Source organism: Coregonus clupeaformis, chromosome 5 (assembly GCF_020615455.1).
Source record: "Coregonus clupeaformis isolate EN_2021a chromosome 5, ASM2061545v1, whole genome shotgun sequence".
Classification (NCBI taxonomy): domain Eukaryota; kingdom Metazoa; phylum Chordata; class Actinopteri; order Salmoniformes; family Salmonidae; genus Coregonus; species Coregonus clupeaformis.
In genome coordinates, this window is record NC_059196.1 from 22,194,514 (window position 1) to 22,203,343 (window position 8,830).

Sequence of the window (8,830 nt, forward strand, 5' to 3'; positions counted from 1 at the left end):
GATCGATGGCACTAAGTACAGGGAAATACTTGAAGGAAACCTGTTTCAGTCTTCCAGAGATTTGAAACTGGGATGTAGGTTCACCTTCCAGCAGGACAATGACCCTAAGCATACTGCTAAAGCAACACTCGAGTGGTTTAAGGGGAAACATTTAAATGTCTTGGAATGACCTACTCAAAGGCCAGACCTCAAACCAATTGAGAATCTGTGGTATGACTTAAAGATTGCTGTACACCAGCGGAACCCATCCAACTTGAAGGAGCTGGAGCAGTTTTGCCTTGAAGAATGGGCAAAAATCCCAGTGGCTAGATGTGCCAAGCTTATAGAGACATACCCCCAAGAGACTGCAGGTGGAAATGGCGCAAAAGGTGGCTCTACAAAGTATTGACTTTGGGGGTGGGGGGGTGAATAGTTATGCACGCTCAAGTTTTCAGTTTTTTTGTCTTATATCTTGTTTGTTTCACAATAACAAATATTTTGCATCTTCAAAGTGGTAGGCATGTTGTGTAAATGAAATGATTCAACCCCCCAAAAAATCAATTTTAATTCCAGGTTGTAAGGCAACAAAATAGGAAAAATGCCACGGGGGGTGAATACTTTCGCAAGCCTCTGTAACTGTAATGGACATTGTAACACCTCATAAAGATGGGTAATATAAAGGTGTTACTGAGGACAATAGTTTGTATGTAGGCTACTCAAACATCCAACCATGTGGATGTACCTGACACATTGGCTAAGGTTGTGGTTATTAACTAACTCTAAGTTGGGCATATTGATTTGGCATAAGGTTTGTTTATGTCTGATTGTGTTTGACTTTGTCTCGGGTTTAACAACACCTGTGACAATATATCCTATAAACCCGCTCACTGGCACAAACTGGTTGAATCAATGATGTTTCCATTATATTTCAACAAAAAATGTTTGTTATTCCTTCTGATGACATTGAATCAACGTGGAAAACTTATTGGATTTGCAAAAAGTCATCAACATAAAGGAATTTAGTGAATTACTGTCACTTTTAACCTAAATCCATTGACATGGTAAAAATGTTTGATTATTTCACTTTGAATTCACGTTAGTTGACAAAAATGGATGTTGAACTGACGTCTGTGGCCAGTGTGTGGCTTCTCTGGCATTATCACTTAAATGTAGGTTTAGTGTTATTTTCCCTGCAGTACACTGAACTGTGAATTTACTGTGTTATATTACCCCCAATTTAATATGTTATTACAATCTGGAAGTTGTTAGCCAACTCAGTCGATAGAGCATGTGTTTTTAGAGCGGGTTTATGATTTTTTGATTCTCTAGCTGTCCCTACATTTGAAAAGTAAGTAATTAGTTAAATCAGCTCATTTCAGTACAGAACATTCCCATGACAAAAAATTATCCATGCACTCATAATATTGAACATACCCTCCAGCTCTATACACTGAAATTGGGGAATGAGGCTGTTTTTTAAAAGTGGAACTCCAGCTGTCTATTTTGGCCCATTCCTCCTGACAGAGCTGGTGTAACTGAGTCAGGTTTGTAGGCCTCCTTGCTCACACACGCTTTTTCAGTTCTGCCCACACATTTTTTATAGGATTGAGGTCAGGGCTTTGTGATGGCCACTCCAATACCTTGACTTTGTTGTCCTTAAGCCATTTTTTCCACAACTTTGGAAGTATGCTTGGGGTTATTGTCCATTTGGAAGACCCATTTGTGACCAAGCTTTAACTTCCTGACTGATGTCTTGAGATTCAATATATCCACATAATTTTCCTTCCTCATGATGCCATCTATTTTGTGAAGTGCACCAGTCCCTCCTGCAGCAAAGCAATCCCACACCATGATGCTGCCACCACCGTGCTTCACGGTTGGGATGGTGTTCTTCGGCTTGCAAGCTACCCCCTTTTTCCTCCAAACATAACAATGGTCATTATGGCCAAACAGTTCTATTTTTGTTTAATCAGACCAGAGGACATTTCTCCAAAACGTACGAACTTTGCAGTTGCAAACCGTAGTCTGGCTTTTTTATGGTGGTTTTGGAGCAGTGGCTTCTTCCTTGCTGAGCGGCCTTTCAGGTTATGTCGATATAGGACTCGTTTTACTGTGGATATAGATACTTTTGTACCTGTTTCCTCCAGCATCTTCACAAGGTCCTTTGCTGTTGTTCTGGGATTGATTTGCACTTTTTCGCACCAAAGTACGTTCATCTCTAGGAGACAGAACGCGTCTCCTTCCTGATTGGTATGACGGCTGCGTGGTCCCATGGTGTTTTATACTTGCGTACTATTGTTTATACAGATGAACGTGGTACCTTCAGGCGTTTGGACATTTCTCCCAAGGATGAACCAGACTTGTGGAGGTCTACAATTTATTTTCTGAGGTTTTGGCTGATTTCTTTTGATTTTCCCATGATGTCAAGCATGGGAGAGGCACTGACTTTGAAGGTAGGCCATGAAATACATCCACTGGTACACCTCCAATTGACTCAAATTATGTCAATTAGCTTATCAGAAGCTTCTAAAGCCATGACATAAATTTCTGGAATTTTCCAAGCTGTTTAAAGGCACAGTCAACTTAGTGTACGTAAACTTCTGACCCACTGGAATTGTGATACAGTGAATTATAAGTGAAATAATCTGTCTGTAAACAATTGTTGGAAAAATTACTTGTGTCATGCACAAAGTAGATGTCCTAACCGAGTTGCCAAAACTATAGTTTGTTAATAAGAAATGTGTGGAGTGGCTGAAAAACTAGTTTTAATGACTCCAACCTAAGTGTATGTATACTTCCGACTTCAACTGTATGCCTCGATTTATGCGTGGGAATACTTGGGAACAGACTTCCTAAATTAAAATCACTTTGAGCTGATTTCCTGGTGATTTTAGAGAGATTTTTTATTTTTTATTTTTTATTCTGCCTATTGGGGAACCCTGACCTACAGTATTCCAAATACTTTCAGATACTTGAGCTGTGCTTGTTTAAGTTTAGCCAGTACAATGGAACCAATATTATAGTCCCCAAAGTGCTAACTGTTCAATCAAGCACACATTTGACATGTATATTTGACCCAGGTCTGAATTTAATTGCTCTCTGCATTTCCAATCATCTAACATCCCAAATAGTTATTTTTGTACAATAAGTACAGTGTCCTTTCAGCAATGTGTATTCTGAAGCTGAGAGCTATTTCCTTTCACTTACTGTTCATTGTCTTATGTCTGGTGGAGTCACTCGGGTCCCCAAGGATATTAATCACAAAAACTTACAGTGGGGAGAACAAGTATTTGATACAATGCCGATTTTGCAGGGTTTCCTACTTACAAAGCATGTAGAGGTCTGTAATTTTTATCATAGGTACACTTCAACTGTGAGAGACGGAATCTAAAACAAAAATCCAGAAAATCACATTGTATGATTTTTAAGTAATTAATTTGCATTTTATTGCATAACATAAGTATTTGATACATCAGAAATGCAGAACTTAATATTTGGTACAGAAACCTTTGTTTGCAATTACAGAGATCATACGTTTCCTGTAGGTCTTGACCAGGTTTGCCCACACTGCAGCAGGGATTTTGGCCCACTTCTCCATACAGACCTTCTCCAGATCCTTCAGGTTTCGGGGCTTTCGCTGGGCAATACAGACTTTCAGCTCCCTCCAAAGATTTTCTATTGGGTTCAGGTCTGGAGACTGGCTAGGCCACTCCAGGACCTTGAGATGCTTCTTACGGAGCCACTCCTTAGTTGCCCTGGCTGTGTGTTTCGGGTCGTTGTCATGCTGGAAGACCCAGCCACGACCCATCTTCAATGCTCTTACTGAAGGAAGGAGGTTGTTGGCCAAGATCTCGCAATACATGGCCCCATCCATCCTCCCCTCAATACGGTGCAGTCGTCCTGTCCCCTTTGCAGAAAAGCATCCCCAAAGAATTATGTTTCAACCTCCATGCTTCACGGTTGGGATGGTGTTCTTGGGGTTGTACTCATCCTTCTTCTTCCTCCAAACACGGCGAGTGGAGTTTAGTCCAAAAAGCTCTATTTTTGTCTCATCAGACCACATTACCTTCTCCCATTCCTCCTCTGTATCATCCAGATGGTCATTGGCAAACTTCAGACGAGCCTGGACATGCGCTGGCTTGAGCAGGGGGACCTTGCGTGCGCTGCAGGATTTTAATCCATGACGGTGTAGTGTGTTACTAATGGTTTTCTTTGAGACTGTGGTCCCAGCTCTCTTCAGGTCATTGACCAGGTCCTGCCATGTAGTTCTGGGCTGATCCCTCACCTTCCTCATGATCATTGATGCCCCATGAGGTGAGATCTTGCATGGAGCCCCAGACCGAGGGTGATTGACCGTCATCTTGAACTTCTTCCATTTTCTAATAATTGTGCCAACAGTTGTTGCCTTCTCACCAAGCTGCTTGCCTATTGTCCTGTAGCCCATCCCAGCCTTGTGCAGTTCTACAATTGTATCCCTGATGTCCTTACACAGCTCTCTGGTCTTGGCCATTGTGGAGAGGTTGGAGTCTGTTTGATTGAGTGTGTGGACAGGTGTCTTTTATACCGGTAAAGAGTTCAAACAGGTGCAGTTAATACAGGTAATGAGTGGAGAACAGGAGGGCTTCTTAAAGAAAAACTAACAGATCTGTGAGAGCTGGAATTCTTACTGGTTGGTAGGTGATCAAATACTTATGTCATGCAATAAAATGCAAATTAATTACTTAAAAATCATACAATGTGATTTTCTGGATTTTTGTTTTATATTCCGTCTCTCACAGTTGAAGTGTACCTATGATAAAAATTACAGACCTCTACATGCTTTGTAAGTAGGAAAACCTGCAAAATCGGCAGTGTATCAAATACTTGTTCTCCCCACTGTATATGCAACGCTGCAGATGGAGGGCTCAGTCATTCCAGCATTTTTTCTTTCTGAGTCTACCCATATCCTCTGGCTACAATGTCTTTGTGTTAGTGTCACAGTGAGGCCAAACTGTGCCATAGCCTACTTATGTCATCAGCTACAGCGATGTCCCACTTCAATTGAACCAAACTGTCTGTCTGTCAAAAGGAGGACAAATGCGTTGACAAAATTGACAGAATCGGGTAGGGGAAATCGTTAGTAGGCTATCATGTTAAAGTGGTTAATGCAGTAACTGGTGTAGGAAGATAAACAATTTCCCCTCATGTCAACCCATCACTGACTTTATGATCCCTGACTTGTACAGTGTAGGCACAGATGAAAGGGGAAACCATATATGGGACATTAATGTGAAACCGCTCAATGTTATATTATCATAAATGCAAAGATAAACCAGTAGTTTTTGACAAACTTGAAGTAATATTGAATTCCTGACCATAGGTTGAATGCAAGTTATTGAAATATTGCAGTGTGAGTTAATCATCTTTTCCCTGGATTTAGGTTGATCAACTAACTATCAAGGTTTCCTACTATTATATTGACTTTTTATGAAGGATTAGTTCTCAAACAAACATTTTGTTTCTCATCTTCTCAATTTCACCTTGAAGTCGGTACACATGGTTGATAATAAATCATATAATACAGTGAGGGAAAAAAGTATTTGATACCCTGCTGATTTTGTATGTTTGCCCACTGACAAAGAAATGATCAGTTTATAATTTTTATGGTAGGTTTATTTGAACAGTGAGAGACAGAATAACAACAAAAAAATCCAGAAAAACGGATGTCAAAAATGTTATAAATTGATTTGCATTTTAATTAGGGAAATAAGTATTTGACCCCCTCTCAATCAGAAAGATTTCTGGCTCCCAGGTGTCTTTTATACAGGTAACGAGCTGAGATTAGGAGCACACTCTTAAAGGGAGTGCTCCTAATCTCAGTTTGTTACCTGTATAAAAGACACCTGTCCACAGAAGCAATCAATCAATCAGATTCCAAACTCTCCACGATGGCCAAGACCAAAGAGCTCTCCAAGGATGTCAGGGACAAGATTGTAGACCTACACAAGGCTGGAATGGGCTACAAGACCATCGCCAAGCAGCTTGGTGAGAAGGTGACAACAGTTGGTGTGATTATTTGCAAATGGAAGAAACACAAAAGAACTGTCAATCTCCCTCGGCCTGGGGCTCCATGCAAGATCTCACCTCATGGAGTTGCAATGATCATGAGAACGGTGAGGAATCAGCCCAGAACTGCACGGGAGGATCTTGTCAATGATCTCAAGGCAGCTGGGACCATGGTCACCAAGAAAACAATTGGTAACACACTACGCCGTGAAGGACTGAAATCCTGCAGTGCCCGCAAGGTCCCCCTGCTCAAGAAAGCACATATACATGCCCATCTGAAGTTTGCCAATGAACATCTGAATGATTCAGAGGAGAACTGGGTGAAAGTGTTGTGGTCAGATGAGACCAAAATTGAGCTCTTTGGCATCAACTCAACTCGCCGTGTTTGGAGGAGGAGGAATGCTGCCTACGACCCCAAGAACACCATCCCCACCGTCAAACATGGAGGTGGAAACATTATGCTTTTAGGGTGTTTTTCTGCTAAGGGGACAGGACAACTTCACCGCATCAAAGGAACGATGGACAGGGCTATATACCGTCAAATCTTGGGTGAGAACCTCCTTCCCTCAGCCAGGGCATTGAAAATGGGTCGTGGATGGGTATTCCAGCATGACAATGACCCAAAACACACGGCCAAGGCAACAAAGGAGTGGCTCAAGAAGAAGCACATTAAGGTTCTGGAGTGGCCTAGCCAGTCTCCAGACCTTAATCCCATAGAAAATCTGTGGAGGGAGCTGAAGGTTCGAATTGCCAAACGTCAGCCTCGAAACCTTAATGACTTGGAGAAGATCTGCAAGAGGAGTGGGACAAAATCCCTCCTGAGATGTGTGCAAACCTGGTGGCCAACTACAAGAAATGTCTGACCTCTGTGATTGCCAACAAGGGTTTTGCCACCAAGTACTAAGTCATGTTTTGCAGAGGGGTCAAATACTTATTTCCCTCATTAAAATGCAAATCAATTTATAACATTTTTGACATGCGTTTTTCTGGATTCTTTTGTTGTTATTCTGTCTCTCACTGTTCAAATAAACCTACCATTAAAATTATAGACTGATAATTTCTTTGTCAGTGGGCAAACGTACAAAATCAGCAGGGGATCAAATACTTTTTTCCCTCACTGTATTAACTGGGTTGGCACTGTCTCAGTACCCAGTAGATGGCGTGCTCCATCCATAATAAGTCTGACACCTGAGACAGCATAGACAGGGATAAAGATGCAGTCTCCATTTTGCCTACTCAGGAATTGGTTTAGAACGTCATAATTTCGGAAATCAACGAAAACTCCATCGGGAGTACAATAAATTGTAACCTTAAGTTTAGTTAACAGAAAATCATGTTCAACATTCATTGGTTCTATTTATAGTTTTATTGGTTAGGGGTATGTCACGCCCTGACCTGGAGAGACTGTTATTCTCTAGGTAGTTTGGTCAGGGTGTGAAACTCTATGTTAGAATTTCTATGTTTAGGATCTAGATGTGGTGTTTCTATGTTTGGCCGGGTGTGATTCCCAATCAGAGACAGCTGTCGCTCGTTGTTTCTGATTGGGGATCATACTTAAGTAGCCTGTTTGCCTACCTTAGTTGTGGGATCTTGTTCCGTGTTAGGCGTGTATGTGCATAGCCTGAGGACTTCACGTTACGTTGATTCTTGTTTTGTTTATGTTTATTGAGTTAAATAAACATGTACGCTTTTCACGCTGCACCTTGGTCTGACCCGTCTCCCAAAGTTTGTGACAGAAGATCCCACCAAACGAGGACCAAGCAGCGTGGCCAGGAGCAGACATCCTGGACATGGGAGGAGATCCTGGATGGTAAGGGGTCTTGGACATGGGAGGAGATCCAGGCTGGGATGGATCGCCGTCCTTGGGAACAGACAGAGGAAGCCTGGGTTAGAGAGGAGCAACGGCAACACAGAAGGCGCCCGCCAAGGAGGAAGCCCGAGAGACGGCCCCAATAATTTTTTTGGGGGGGCTAAAAGGGTGGTCGGGGATCGATAGAGAAGAGCCCCGACCACTGCACTCGTGGGGGCTCAAGGAGGAGTCCTAACTGGAGGAGGACTGGGCGCGGAGAGTAAAAGACTGGTACAGTCAGAGATCTCTAACGACATTTCCCAGTCCGGTACACCTCGTGCCTGCGTCTCGCACCAAGGTAGTGGTGTGTGTCGCCAGCCCGGTACGCCCTGTACCTGCTCCCCGCACCAAGCCAGTGGTGCGTGTTCCCAGTCCGGTACAGCCCGTACCTGCTCCCCGCACCAAACCAGTGGTGCGTGTCGCCAGCCCGGTACGCCCTGTACCAGCTCCCCGCACCAAACCAGTGGTACGCGTATCCAGTCCGGTAAGGCCCGTCCCTGCTCCCCGCACCAAGCCAGTGGTGCGTGTTCCCAGTCCAGTACGGCCCGTCCCTGCTCCTCGCACCAAACCAGTGGTGCGTGTTTCCAGTCCGGTATGGCCCGTACCTACTCCCCGCACCAGACCAGTGGTGTGTGTCGCCAGCCCGGTACGCCCCGTACCTGCTCCCCGCACCAAACCAGTGGTGTGTGTATCCAGTCCAGTACAGCCCGTCCCTGCTCCTCGCACCAAACCAGTGGTGCCTGTCGCCAGCCCGGTACGCCCCGTACCTGCTCCCCGCACCAAGCCAGTGGTGCGTGTTCCCAGTCCAGTACGGCCCGTCCCTGCTCCTCGCAACAAACCAGTGGTGCGTGTCGCCAGTCCAGTACGCCCTAAACCTGCTCCCCGCACCAGGCCAGTGGTGCGTGTTTCCAGTCCGGCCCGTGCCTGCACCTCGCACCAAGCCGGTGGTGCGTGTTC